The sequence below is a fragment of the Odontomachus brunneus genome, unplaced genomic scaffold, assembly GCF_010583005.1.
Source record: "Odontomachus brunneus isolate Ranch 3 - 2012 unplaced genomic scaffold, Obru_v1 Obru_scaffold_242, whole genome shotgun sequence".
Classification (NCBI taxonomy): domain Eukaryota; kingdom Metazoa; phylum Arthropoda; class Insecta; order Hymenoptera; family Formicidae; genus Odontomachus; species Odontomachus brunneus.
In genome coordinates, this window is record NW_022639692.1 from 272890 (window position 1) to 288901 (window position 16012).

At 38.4% G+C, this 16012-nt stretch overlaps 1 protein-coding gene across 2 annotated transcripts in view; it reads left to right on the forward strand.

Moving 5' to 3' along the window:
- The window catches only part of LOC116852629, a 104836-nt gene that overhangs the window by 75945 nt on the left and 12879 nt on the right, over positions 1–16012 (forward strand). The window contains exon 1 of one of the 2 annotated variants that reach the window (XM_032833173.1): positions 14789–14885. The exons of the other annotated variant lie outside the window; for it this stretch is intronic. The gene's annotated coding sequence lies outside the window, so the exon portion shown is untranslated. Of the gene's footprint in view, positions 1–14788; positions 14886–16012 lie in introns of those variants that run through there. 2 annotated transcript variants of the gene reach the window in all.

Here is a 16012-nt window from a genome sequence, read left to right on the forward strand (position 1 = left end):
TTGCTCCCGGATAATTATTCCCAGCACGACGCGTCGGCGGCGCGTGCAGCTCGTCGCGCGCAGTACGTCGCCCTAAATACAATTTTCTTCCCCTCTCTCGTGTCGGGATCACGGTGTTTCTCAGTCGTTCGCCAGTCTCCAAGCGTTCCTTTCGTGCAACAACACAGACGATTTCCTGGGAGCAATGCAAACATCGTGCTCGATTTTCCAGGAGTCAGTCGAGCAACCGGTATCGTGGACTAGAACGGAGACCCGGCGTGGTCCTCAAAAAATGAGAAGAACAGCTCGTAGAACGAACAACGGCTAGCGGCATCGCATTACTCCTGTATTCGACGTCATTACGCCATACCGTACTTTTTGTCACCCCATAACGGACGTCGTTTTGCACGCGATGTCTCGGATACGGGACGAGCAAAGCGACGAGGAGGTGAAGGAGAGAAAAAGAAATGAATAGAATTCGATGCAAATTCGCGGAGCCAACTCGTGAATTAACGCGGTTCGTCAAAACGCTCGTTAGAATCACGGTTTCACGTTGACGCGGTTGTTTCGCCTACTTTTTCCGATTGAAAACAAACGCGCTCTCTCGGTTAGGAGGAGCAGCGCTCGCGCCGGCAGGTGCGCCAATGGTGGCAAGGTGTAAGAGCATTATCTGCGCCCAGCGCAGATATTGTTTGCCGCTGGTGAGAACGTCTTCGTAATGCATTCTCCTGGACTGAAGTAAGGCTAGACCTTGCAGGATGCATTGGCGGCCATGGCGTCGTAAAACCGGCGCTGCTCGTAACCCACACACACACACACGTACGTGCTCGCGCGTCTCGTACAGTGGCGCGATGGTAACAACGGGAATTTAACAATGTCACGAATCGCACATCCGAAAGCACAGTTTGACTTCCGAGGCCCGAATTCTGAAATTTTATCAAACGTCAAATATGTCTTTCTGATTCTCATGCTGAAACGGTGTTACACGTGACGCACGTGTAAGAACAAATAAAATTTAGAATTGAAAGGGCATACTTAAGGCTGTATTGCCCATATCTCAAAAATAACGTAAGAATTTTGAGAAAATTAAAGATTTCTCTGTATCGCATCTGAAAGTGACACACAAAATTTGTCACTAAATCAGAGTTTGGATCAAAAGTTATTACTTTGGAGTATGTAAACTTCATCAAATATAATTATGTCGAATAACGATTATTGACGTATTATTAATGATATTAACGTTATTAATGATTATTGACGTATTATTGACGTTAGAGACGTTATTAATCCATTATCAACACGTCATTTGATGTTATCATACCGTTAGTCGAGAGTATTTTTACTCGTGCTATTATAGAAATATATGATATTGCTCTATCTTTGGCAAAAAGGAAGATAATTAAAAAATAATTACGAAAATCTCAATGTTGGCATATGTACTTTATATATATATTATATACTTTATATATATATTATATGGTATATGTACTTTAAGTGTTTACAAAAATATGTGTAAAATTTCATTGTGACTCAGACAAATAAAAGTTTGAGAGTTAAAAGTAATAAAAAATAAAATAGACCATGAAAAAGTTTGTAAATATTAAAATAAAAATATGTTATTAAATTGTATTAATAACAACATATCAAAACGTATCGTATATGTACTATTTTTATATGAGGAAAATAGAAACGTATAGAATAAGAATATTAACGTATTACTAATTTTCAGTAGTAGTTTTTTATAAGCACTGAACGAGTTTTAATCTTTGTTATGCGCGTCCAGAATAGGGCTTGAGTAATTTTTATTTTAGTCACTTTATCGTGATGTGTATGCTCATTCTCATCATTATCAAAAGGCACTAAGAAGACGATAAGAAAATGTCGCTACTCTTGAAAAATTTACTAACAAGATATCGATGTCTCTGTCTCTCTCTTTAGAGAAATGGGAGAGGGAGAGACAAAAAGTAATCGCCAAGCCGCGAATGAAGAAGATCGTAGTATCCGCGTTGATCGGCGATTCGCACCAAGAGCACGTATTTTCAAGAACGTTTAGTTCGTATTTCCACACGGACAGGATGCAATACGCTTTCGCAGCCTTGAAGACGATGTTCGCCGCGCGATGATGCAGTTTCTGATCATTCTCTCTTACTTGCCTTCGATCAACAAGATGCCAAAAGCATCGTCGACGGCGTATAAATGCGAGAATCTTCCGATTCGCAATGTCACCCATGAGAAAAAAGAAAGCCCCGCGAAATTTGCATAAATCCCTGACGAATTTTTGCAAGCGCTTACATAAATTCGAGAGCGGCATTAAACACATTCTCAAGAGAGAGATAGAGGCGAATTTATTACATAATACATCCGCGTCTTACGAAGTTGCTGTACAAGCTTTTTTGTCAGCAATCTACTTGTGCGCCGTCGTCGGCGCGTTGCCCGTCTAGATTCGCGATGATAATGCGTTTGCGCGCCCCTCGTAATTTCGAAAGTCCCGATAGCGAGCGCGAAAGAGCTCGGAGGCTGACATTAAACGCAAAGTCGATTCAATCTCTCCGCAGGCGACGAGAGATACGGCAACGTCGGTCTGTCGCGATAAATTTCGGCGAGCTCTTTCTTCTCCGTTGTATTTTCACTCGTGCGATCGCGCGTCATATAAATATATCGCTACAGCATCGACGACGTAAGTGACGACGCCCGGCGCCGTCGTCGTCGTCGGATTTAACATCTCGTCACTGCCCGCGAGAGACTTGACACCGGAAACAAGTCGGAATGCATGTTATTAGCCGGAAAATCGTTTAACTTGTGCATTTCTTTTGAATGTACATGGAGAGAATATTGTAGTTTCTTTTCATATAAATTTTTGTCAATTTTATTGTGTTTCCAGCAAAATAAGAATACAATGCATTGAGAAAAAAAGATTGTTCTAACTAAAATTATAGTTCTTAGCTCCGACCATATTTTCTATTTGTTCCAACAGGAAAATTGTAGAAGTGATGTATATGTAATAGTAGTGAAACGTATGTAAAGGATCATTATCACTAACATTACAGTAGATATTTCTAATAAAAGAGAAAGTGGTTTTCTTTGGACCATAATTTATAATAATTATTTTTCTATGTGAATATAGTTATAAATGTGTAGCATTTTTCTCTTAATGTGAAGTTTATCTTGTTAAGGAACATAATAAATTTTTGAATGGCATACTTAAAGTTAAAAAATGTGATTAAAAAAATCATTAACGCAATATAAACATTAATGGACGCTGAAATTTTATTTTTCATGTATGAGAATTGAATAATTAAAAATTATTCGATTATTCTCGAGAGAGAGAAAATTATATTGGTACTGTACGTGCTTTTATTTTATAACTCCGATATTGTAACAATTTTGGCATAAAAGCGGTGTTTTGGACGTTTAATTGGAATGAAAATATTTTTTACACCGGTTTCGACCGCTGTTTTATTTTTTCACCAAAAACGTACTTTCGCAATACGGAGTGGCTGTTTAATGATGAGGTCTTCCTTTTGCAACTCCCCACTGCATCTTCCTGTCTGCACCTGCGGCTATACCCGTGTCCCCTCAATTCATAGTGTTTAACTCACACGCAAAAGAATCGAAAGAAGAAACCGCGCGCGATCCAGCGGTCCAGACTCATAAATCAGTCTCAGTGGCAGGTGTCTGTGATTAACATTATCGGGGGAGTGACAACCCCTCTTGCGCGTAGTAGCCAGGCTTGGCGGCGCGCCAGAGCCTTAATTCTTACGGCCCAGACGAACTTTCGGCCGTGCCGATTATTACCGCCTTACTTCCAACCTCCTTGGCCGTCGGCCAGACGTGTTGCAAACATGTACTGGAATTCCCGTTGCGCGCGCGGACCTTCGAGTCCGCACACGCGATATGTCATGGACTCGGAGCCTCTACTACGCGGCCGGACTCCGACACGTCCCTCTGGATGCGATTTCCGCGGCGAGAATGATAACGCGGACAATATACACGGTGCCCGATTCCGTCTATGCCATTGACGTTGTTTGCTCGCGAGTCGTACAATTTAAGCTTGCGCGCGGATTGCCCCAACAACATGAAGTTGCCAAATTTCCAATCCTTTTTCTTCGCATTCTTCTCATGTACTGTGTATAATTTTTAATTTTACCTCACGTTAACATAATGTTCTTGATTTCTTGTTCTTGATTGTTGAATTTTTACTTCATCAATTAATCCTTTTTTTTTTATCATTTATCCGTACCTAACGTTGTCCGCCTGAGAGGCCCTTTTGAGGGCCTTTGAAACGACGCGCGTCGCGAGCGAGTTCGCGAGCGTATGATTCCATCGCGGCGGGATAGTATAGCGCGGCGGCGGGAAAAATAAGACAACCTAGAACAAGCAGAGGGAGCAGAAGCCGCCGCCGCCACCACCGCCGCCTCCGGGAGAGGAGGCCTCGAGGTCGCGGCTGCGTAGTTCCCCACGAGCTGCGGCTCCCACGAGCTCAGCCACCGCGAGTACGCCGCTTTCCAGATCAGATTCATTGACCCCGCTGAATCTCTCGGAGCGGAGAGACTCGGCCGCTCGTGCTTTTTCTCCGCGACAGAAACGCGGCCCGCCCGCGGCGGCAGCGGCGGCGGCGGCGGCGGCGGCAAAGCGAGAGATCACGGCGAAGTGTGTACGTACGGCTTTATCCGCACGATAAAAAAGAGAAAAGCGAGTATGATACGTAATAATATGCCCGCGACACACCGCGTTAAAACCGAGGAAATCTAATGGAGACCAGATAAAAGAGTGCGAATGAGAGAAAGAGAAAGACGGAGAAAGACAAAGATATACGAGCGAAACGAAAGGGCGCGCTCGCGAAATACTCTGCACTATAAAAATAATTATCGTTTACATTCGCGCTCTAGACTGTTCTCGAGAATTTCCTTTCTTTCTCGTAACTCATTCGAAATATCTCATTCGATATATCCATTCATTTCGCATTCATTTATTGGAGTGCACGAAAGAATCGCGATTTCTCACTGCAGATGGCTTTCAACAAACGTGCGTATTTTATGGATTTTACTACATTTAACATCGATCTGAAAAGAACAATTTCGATGAGGCAAGCGTATTTATCAAATTTCTTGGCACTAGAAGTACTAGAAGTATCACGGACGTATTTTCACCAGAACAGTAAAATGGTTTTTGAAAGAAATATGTAACGCATATGTAAAAATATATTTATTTTTAATTTCATTCCGCGTCAATTAAAAATATAAAATGCACCGTTAAAAATTTGAGTAATTTCTATAAGAAGTGACAAATAAGCCATTTTGGCTGCTTTGATAGTTCTAATGTTAACAGGAAATCTACTAGATATTATTTTAACTTTATATTCCTCTTTTAAATAAAAAGGAACATATTTATTTGAAGCAGAATGTCCTTTTAGTAAAGGAAATTTCTATTAAGAACAAAATTTGTATTATAGACGAAAAATGAGAAATAACTTTATATAATAATAATTTAATAACTAATAAAATAATAATACTTAAAAAAACAAATAATAACTACTAAGACTAATAACTAATAATTTAATAAAATAAATAATAATTCTAAGAATATTGTGTTTAGAATATTTTGCTTCTTGATTTTAGAAGAATATTCTTGAAAGGCTATATCCTATAAGAGGATTCCGCAAAGATGATATTATATTTTTTGGTGTATTGGTAAGTGTATATCGATATATAATACATCTCAGTGATTCTCGTCAGTAATTCAAGTAGCAAAGTCGCCTGATCCTTTGCAGCATGGGAGCGTTGAAAAACGACACGACGTAACCGCCAATCTCTTCGATACCGCTCGCTATTATCTCACAACGAGGCACGGAATTCACAAGCCGCCGATTCTAATCGTCTTCTCGTGCGCATAGCCCATTATCGATTACTCTCGTTAAATCGATGATCGCTCATTGTGGCTGGGACGGTCGTGCCGCCCGAGGCCAGAACCGATCAGAAGTGTGTCACATCTGCCGGTCGCGGCGAGCAAACGAGATGCTCCAAAGGAAATCGCCCGTGTCTTATTAAAAGCTAACAGCAAGTTCGGATCGCCGAGGCTACCTTAGGCAGCGAATTACGGTATCGCCTCTGCTTCAAACGGCACCCAGCCTAATTTTGCGTTTAATCGCGCGCCAATTACGTTAGCCGCGATGCCGATCCTCTCACTGACGACGAGGCGGTCAACCTTCGCGGCGATATGGCTAAATTTCGAATTCCGGATCCGCGGTAAGGAAAAAAAATGTTGACGCACATGCGATTGCAGCTGGCGAGTTTCAAGCATTTCGAGTTACGAGAAGTCTTTTTCTTTATTCATTCATTTTAGCCGCTGAATAAATATGTAAACTAATGTTCACTCGCGTTTAAGATAAAAAAGACCAATGTCTGAACTCTATACAATAATACTGATGTCGAATTCTGAATATTCTTATTATGTTTTGATCTTTAAACAGAAATTTAAACTTTCAACGTAGAATATATATTCAATATACATATATACAATTGTCGTTAAATGTCCCATATCTCGTGTACAAGTATAGATTAATTCAAACTGAATACGAATTAAATTGCAGTTCAGATTAATTCAAACTGAACGAAATTTCTCTGTCACTTTGCAAACTATTATGTAAAATTTTTTGTTATTAATCCAAGAAGGTTGGCGATATGGCAGATAGTTATAATGTAACGACACCTGCTGTCGTGTGTTTGCAGATTAGTGTTCAAATTGAACAAAAAAAGTCCTCTCTATCATTTTGCAAATGACCACGTATATACATATATTTTTGTTGAGTTATTAATTCAAGAAATACGCACTTATTTGCAAAATATTATAGGACTCCTTTATTCAGTGCAATTTAATCTACATGTATTCGAGGGATACTTTACGTCAGACACTCTGTATATATTCTATATTGAAAATTTAAAAAGTTGGTATATAAAAAAATGTTTGATTAAATTAATGAAATTTCTGTTAAAGTATGAACGAACTAGAAATTCTGGTTGAAGTTATCCGTTCAACTTAACACGATTTCTGGTGAGCTAGAACAGCATTCTGGTAACTTCGGAATTTTCTGGTTCGTTCATATATCACCAGAAATTTGGTTATTTCAATCAAACGTATTTTCCGTGTAATTTTACCTCAGTTACGTAAACGGTCGATTAATCCAACGCACATTAGACGTGCAAATAACTGCGTTACTCTCGAAAATCTCCTCTGTACTCACGTAATTCGAGATAATGCGCAACGTAAAAATCACATATCGATGAATGTAGCGTGGATGCTCCCGGAGGAGGTCGGCGCGTCACGAGAAAATCCAATCGAACGGATACTCGACGGCGCACAGGCTCGATGGTGCAACAAGTACGCAAGAAATGGCTGCTGTGGAGTGCCGATCGCAGGTGAAACGTATCGAAGCTGAGACGCGCGTTCAACATGACCGAAGTCGAGACATACTGAAATATATATGGCCCGCGATCGCAAACTGCACTCAGCCTCAGATAAATACGAACTCCGCGCCGTGATGCACCGGCACCGGGATACGTGATGCGTGGCCAGACGAAGTGCACGCTGCCGGAGACGTAGAGGAATCTAGCGGAGATACACCTGCTGCGCGACGCACGTACGTGAGTCGCGGCTACAGGGTGTCTCGAAAAACCATCGTGCAACAGTGCCCGCAGAGTTTTATTTGCGAACTGACCTATCCCTTCTGAACCTTTAGCAAAAAAAGAGGCATTATCCGTGCAAGATTTAAATTATTTTGCAGGAATTCTATTTACATGAAGGGCTTTTAGGTTCGTATTAATAATCGTTATTTGAAATTTGTCTCAAGTAAACTATTCGGATTTGAGAGATCGGTTAGATGTGAATTTTTCAGCGAAATCGCTATTGCAAATATAATGTCACATATATCATGTAATTCGACTGAAAAACTCACCTCTACCTCTCTAAGCGGTGTATTAAGAGTTGTTACCTGAAACTTTTCTCTCACTCAAAATTTTATTTAAAATTAGATCTGTTGAAGTATGTGATATTAGATCTGTTCTCTCTCTGCACTGCTGCAATAAGTTAGAATAAGACAAATATATATTTGTGCAGTAATGCAGAGCAAAATAGCAGACCTATTTATATCTGTAATTGTGCGATTCAACAGAAGAATGTTCTCATCTAATTTTGAATTCAAATTTGAGTGTTCCACTTGAGAATAGTTTGAAATAGTAACTATTAATACAAGTCTAAATCTTTTCAGATCTAGGTGATCTTACGTGAAACAAATTTTAATTATTAATGCGGATCGTAGTCAAATTTTCGCTGCTGGAACGTGTAAAATTTATTACAACAGATAAAATTAATTAAACGTCAAGTTAAAATTTGCCGCACAGTTTGAGGATTGTCGCTACGGTGTGAGAATTAAATCGCAATCTAACGATCAATATCGAGAATTGCAGTGCCGTGTTAAATTTTTTAATGGAAAATGTCTCTTCAATTTTATTCGTTCACTGTGTATGCGTGCAGCATAACTGTGATGCACAACGAACCGGGGCGTATCAATAGAGCGAACATTAGATAAAACGTATACGGTACATCAGTCAAGTTCCTCACGAAACTCATCTGACGGCATAAAAAGCGCGATCCACATGAATAGATCGTGCATCACATCGTCACTATCAGAACACCGAGTCTAGAGAATACCGAGTTCTTTTTTTTCCCAAGACTCGAGATTACTTGGAGCCGATAGAGTAGAATCTTAATCGCCGCCAGAGAAATAAACGAGGGAGAGAGGAGCGAATTTATTAATCGTCCGAGAAACGCAAAGATTACAATCCCCCGTGGAATGCGCTTAGAGCCGTCGTTTCGTAAAGGCTTCCATTCTCGCGTTCCAGTTGCACGATATTATATTCGTCCACGTACACAGATTTGTGGTCACCGGTAACGACGATTTATCTCGACTACAGAGTACTCTCTGGACCTTCTCTTGTACGAATATTTCTGTTAATCACAGCTAATTATAATAAACTAATACACGTCGAAATGCGAGAATATTCGTTATGATTCCTGAAATTCTACATAGAGAGGAAATCATGCAGTAAAAATTGCTAAAGAATTTTATAATCAAGCAACATATCGACATTCTCCTTTAATTTATTATCCTTTCGTTTTATTTGTATTATTTATATTTCAGAAAATGTGACTATATCAACTGAACTTCTACTTCTCGATATCAATTGAAATCTATTGTTAAACAATTTTTACTATGGTCTTAATATCTATTTATTAATTAAGAAAAAGAATTATATTGCACGAATATTGAATATATTATAATGATAGAAAATAAATGATTGGTCAAATTAAAATTATAGTTACTTTTAGCGCTCTAACCGTATATTTGGCAGTAAAATGGTAGTAGTAGTACGCATATAATTCATATAATTATCATTAACATTAGCGAAATTTAATGAAAAGATGTTTTGCTTGACTATGATTCATAGTAATGATTTCTCTGTATGATTATAGTAACAGGTATGAAACATTATTTTCTTAGTTGTACATGTGTGCCAAAGTGTTAGACGAGTAAATCAGGAGCAGACACGATGTGTTAGATGTATTTCGAGATAATTCGAGCGCGAGGGAGGATTCGTCGTCAGTCCGCGCGTTATTGAATTGCTTCTGGTAACATCGCGTTATTTAGAGAGAGGTCAGCTCACAGTGAATCACGGCGGGACTTAAAGCAAGGCGTTTGCGCGAGCACGAAAGGAGCGAGTCTCGAAAGTCGAAGAAGACGAGGCGGTCAGCATTGGTCATCTCTCTCGAGGCCACTTAAACCCACCGAGAATAGTAACGCGGTATAAACTACCACCGCACTCTCCGGCTAATTCTACAGGGTGTCCCAGATACGCCGCTTTTCCTCTCTCTCATCTCCTTTGATGTATTTGAAGACCGACCCTCCCTCCGGTCGTAATGGCAATTTCACGATTGCCCGCTCTTTGTCGCGCTTTCGTTATTTCCAGCGTACTAAATTGCGAACGTCCGTCAAAGCGGACGGCCAGGTAAAGCCGATTAGATGGAGACCAAGGAAGGGAGAGTCCCGGGAGGAAAGACTCCGTTGTCTGTTTTAGCTAAATTACGCGACAGATCAACGGCTACGCACGACCGACTCCGGCCGGACGATGTTACGCGTAACTGCCTCCGATGGAGGACGCGTGCGACGCGCGAAAAATCAGTGCCCGCATTCTGCAAATAATTCGCGGAACACGCGATCGTCAGTGCACAATGAACAGTACGTGTATGTACGGTATTCTCGAGAGCGTACATCACGCGGCGTGATCGCGATCCGTTTCTGTCTGTCTCTATCTTTCTCGCGTAAGTCGAACAAGTAGCGTGCGATTAATGCATTTGGAGCATCATTCTGCAATCATACGCGCCGCGTACGCAGCCTCCGAGCGATTGCGTCACGACGTAATAATCCATATTAAGAAAATGCAGATACTCTATCTCCCTCGCTCTTCCCCGACGAAACGCACGCAAATGAGGCGAGGAGTCAAGTCGGCCAGACATCTGTGATCCTCGACTGAAGATTCACATTTTCGACCGTGTTTCTCGTCATCGCGCTGCTCCGACGTTTATCAACCTGGACTGACTCTTCCAATTAACAAGTCTCCGGAAATATTTTTCATTCAATGACTCGACCAATGAAACGCTCTTAAATATACATTAATTCTTAAGTTATTTTTGATACATTCACTTCGGATCATGAGATATTATTATTATGAGATATTATTCGGATATGAGTAAAAAAAGAAATATCTGATAAGCAAGAAATTATATCTAAATAAAGTAATTATATCTAAATAAAGTAAGTAAATAAGAAATAAAAAGACATATTCGGTGGTTACTGATGTAACATATTTACTTATAAAACAACTGTTTATTCTATTTAAACTTAGAACACTAAACATTGATCAATTTTTATTCTCGGTAGAGAAGAAAATTTATCCCAAGGGAAAATTACAAAACTTCCATGATGATCTCCCTTAATACATTTGTGTGTGTGTGTGTGTGTGTGTGTGTGTGTGTGTGTGTGTGTATTAATAATTGAATTAATTTATTTAATTCAACTGAATAATTAAATTAAATTAAATTCACTTAATTTATTTTAATTAATCTTTGTATAATACATTTCACACATTTTAATTTGTCCAGTTAAATTTTTGCGTCAATTTAACACAAAGAAAACATGTGACTTGAAATGATTAATCAATAATTAAAGCTTTGTATTTCATGTCTTAAAAATGATTAATCGACGATTCAAGTTTTATGACCTCCAAAGTTTGGTTCTGTTAGTCGGGAGATTAATTTGGAAGAAAGGATGTAATCCAAGCAAGAGTTTGGCGCGGGCGATAATTAATGTATCTGGAGCCGCGCGCGGGTGTGTAAACGTTTGCGCTATGGATTACAAGAGTGGACACAAGACAAATACACGATGTTTCCTGTGTCGATGGGAAGCGGCAGGAGGATTAAAGCTGATGGAGCTTTAAAGTTGGTTCGTCGGAAAGCATCCCGCGCGCACGTCCTCAAAGTTTTCGGACTTATTCGCGGCCCCAGCTTGACGGAGCAGGCTAAGCATGAGTCGATATTTCGCAATCAATATTTTCCCAACGAGCGCAATGAGCGTTCGCAATTCGTTTCGGGCACTCGTCACGACGACCGACGCAAATTGATTGTTACATTGAACAACGGCGATCACGCTCAAATAAATAGAAACGCGCGATATCGACCCATTTCTCAGCGTTATCTCGGATCACGGGGGGTTAATCGTTCGCGTTCTGCCAGCTGTGAATGGATTTCGCGAGAGCGACGGACGTCCTCACGAATCGAAGAAATTCGACAGTCACGGGCGATCGTTGATTAATCAGCGCGTGATAATGAGCGCGGTGGGAAGATTTTCGATGTTATATCGCTGCTTTCGTTTCATCGTAATCTACTGAACGTTGAGGCGTGATCGACAGTTTCTTGAGAAGCAAAAGGTTGATCCTCAAGAAAGATAAGGGCAGTTGAATATAACATTTTATTTTAGGTAAAGAAGAAAATTTATCCCAAGAAAAAATTGCGAAATTTCAGATTTCATCTCTCTTGAGTATTGTAATTTTGTATATATATATACATACATTAATAATTAAATTACATTAAATTAATTAATTACATGTAATTTATTTTAATCAAATTAATCTTATTTATAGCACATTTCACATGCGTGTCCTAATTTACCCACTCGAATTTTGGTGTCGATTAAACACAAGGCAAATGTGTTAACAAATAACACAATTTATCTGTATACTTTACGTGCAAAATGTATCGTCAAGAATATACATGTTACATACAAATTATGTTATTTCAAAGCTTAAAAATTATGAGTATGAACTGAACGCACATAGAATAGTCAAAGTAACACAATATTTAAAATAACACAATATTTAAAGTAACACAATATTTAAAATTAACACATAGGTCCGTTAAAGATTTAACACAAAAATTTTTCAGTTGGTGAGACCGATTTTTAAACAATCAAAATGACATGTAGTATAAGTTTGCTTTTTACACAAAAATACCAAATAATTTCTAGTTATTAGTCTAATTTTGAATATCATTCTCGTAATGATTTATCTTACACGCAGAAAATATTATAGTTTTCTTTTTCCATAGAAATTCCATATAATTTTTTCCAAATTCTTCCTTTTTTCTTGAAATTTACTATATTTCTAGTAACAAAAATTAACTACACAGATCGATTTCGACATAATTATGCCAAATGTCTTTTGGGGCATTTTCTCTTAAATATAGTAAAGCATATTATTTTGATATTTATATATCTTCAATCTACGTATCAATAACTACAATTTTATCAAAAAGTAATTTAAAACTTTGATTACCACCAAATGAGGCATTTTCATTAATCTCCCATCTATCTAATATATCCGATAACGCAAAGTAACATTAAAAAAGAAAAAAGTGTACATTTCTTTCTCTACCTCTCTTTCTCCCTCTTGCTCTTTTCTTCTTTTTATTGCAAGTGACGAACTTATCGGAGAAAGCTTCCGATATAGGAAAATCCGACGGTTGGTGCGCGAGTAATAAAAGTCGCTGGTCATTGACAAACGCGGATAACGAATTGCTCGCAGGTTCGCATAGGCTATGCTCGCCATCGACTATCAGTAGAATGGCTCTTAAGTGTCCGCCGGAACGAGCGAGCAATCATTGCTAAGCCATTCACCGCTCGTGCGCGGCTCTGCAAAACGCGCTCGACAGAAATTCGCCCGCCGAGTCGCGCGGGCAACTGTCGATATTTTTCTTGTCGCCGCGCGCGCTGCATTAAGGCCCGTCTACATAGGCCGCAATACGCAAAACACGCAGTTCGCAATCGCGCACACATTCAACTTCAACTTTCTGCGTTTTCTCTGCGTTTGCGAACTGCGTTTTGCGTGTTGCGGCTTATGTAGACGAGCCTTTACGCGCCGTTGAGCTTGCGGCGCGCGAAAACGCATCGAGGAAATTACCGGAGAATGCGACACGCGACTTGCGTAAACGCATCGCCTTGAGGAATCTCGTCGTATCGTATAAAATGTAACGACAGCTCGAACAGAACAGAGAACACTGCTCGTGCTTAAGTCTGTGAAATGTATTAAATTAGATTAATTTAATTGAAATACATTAAATCAATTCATTTAATTTAAGTCAGTTATTAATGCATACAAAATTACAATATTCAAGAGAGATTATCGTAAAATCGGAAGTTTCATAATTTTCTTTTAGGATAAAAAGAGCGGTTAAATTCTCATAAGTTTTTAGCTTCATTTTGTGACATTCGAAGTCTTTTATTATTTTTTGATAAAATTGTAGCTATTAATGAATAAATTAAAGATATATAAAATATCAAAATAATATGTCTTACTATATTTGGGAGAAAATGGTCAAAAAAAAGTCAAAATCAATAGTGGTTAGCAAGAGAAAAACATAACATATTAATTTTTAAATAACTTATTTTAATATTGTTTTAATTATTGTTGGTAGGAATAGTAATATTATTATCATTTGATATAACAAAATTATGATTATGACATAGCTTAAGTAGTTACAATGCAATTAATTGACGATTAAACAATCGGAGCTAAAAGTTAATAAAAGACATTCTAAATTAATAAATATTTTTAGCGTTTATAGACCGCATTATTTTATTGATAAATACTTTTATTCTATTTTTCGCAATATTTCCTGTATGTCTTTTGTAAGGATCTCAACGATATAATTTATTTTGACAAAATATATATCTTTTTCGATTATTTTCTCTCAAATGGTGAGGTGCATCATTTTGATACTTATATATTTTTAATTTACTCACAAATAGCTACAATTTCATAAAAATATAATTTAAAATTTTGAATGCCGCAAAATAGGATTAAACCTAATCGTACTCTTTTCTTCTTTATCGAGAATAAAAACATGGTACATTTAACTGCGCTGATCTTTCCTGAGGGTTAACTTTTTACTTTTTAGAAAGTTGATAACGTTACAACATTAAGTACACGATGATGAAACGAAGGGACTGAATGTGACACATTTTACTAGATTATAAATGAATCCTAAAATTTTCAAAGAAAAATTGAGAAACTTTTGGTCTCATGATATCCCTTGTTAAGTATTGTAATTTGGTGTACATTAAATTTTCATTAGTTATCCAGCCATGAGTCAAGTCCGGTAACACATGATAACATTTAAAAAAGAACATGGTAGGGAGAAAAGACGGGAGAAAAGAACATAGCTTGCGCGGCGGCGATGTATAGTCGGCCGCTGAATCTCGAATAGTCCTCATCGACATCTGGTTTCTTGCTCATGTTGTGGTAAGTTCGACGTTATTAGACCATATCTCATACGTTTCGTTCTTTATATATAGGAACGTGTATTTTCGCGAGAGACAACGCGCCGAAAATCCTTCGCGAACATTACGACGATCGTATAAAGTGTCACTTCGCGACCGTTATTCTCCTTCGCCGGCCTCGACCGATCATCACGTTCGTAAAGCACCGAATTTTAGACACTATGTTTATTTTGCTTGCGTGTATTTGCGCGGATTTGAGAATTTACAGCTGAATTGAGTAGCGCACGTTTATTCGTACCGAGCGTGATATTAAATATGATACTCTGCGAGTTCTCTCTCTTTTTCTCTCTGTTTTTTGTATGCTTTTTAAATCATTTTTCCTTTACAAGTTTTGTTTAGCAAGAAAGTTTGTTTACGGAAAAAGTGAAGGTTAACTATTATTTTATTTAAGTGTGTTACCTCTTCGACCTCTCGCAAAAACGAATAGAGCTTGGAAGAATCGTTTCGCGAGCGTTTCTTCGTCGTGCTGCCCGTCTTATTTTTTCTCTCGACGTTTATTTGATAAAAAAGTCTCAGGTAAAACTGCTTTTTCAATCAATGTATTATTTATTTCACATGTTTTTCTATTGCGAGACCATCCCAGCGAGTCTGGTAGGTTTTATTCGTCTACAACGCGATGAAACGTTTATTATAATGTATAATGAGATTGAATTAACCTTTCCTTGACTCACATGATTTCCTACATGGAAGAAAATGTTGTTGAATCGATTGAATTGGTCAACAGCGCCGCGCCGTGGTTGAAGTAAACTTACCTTATTGAAACTGATACTCGAATTATTAAAACAAATACATCATATGTTGTTTGAATAACTCAAGTATTAGCTTTCATAATATTGCTATTGAATCAAGAAGATTTATTCCAGCCACGACGCATTGTTGATCAACTTTACCGACTCAGCAGCACCTTTTCCGCGTAACACACCAAGACTCGTACTGGAATTGTGAAATCGATCTTTAAATCATGGAAATGGAATGTATTACAAGTTTCTTTCCGAGCGTGAAAACGCCAAATGATTTCTATCTCATCAATCTAGTTATCAATATTATTAGTGTGCTGATTTATTTTACACGGAGAGAATATTATAGTTA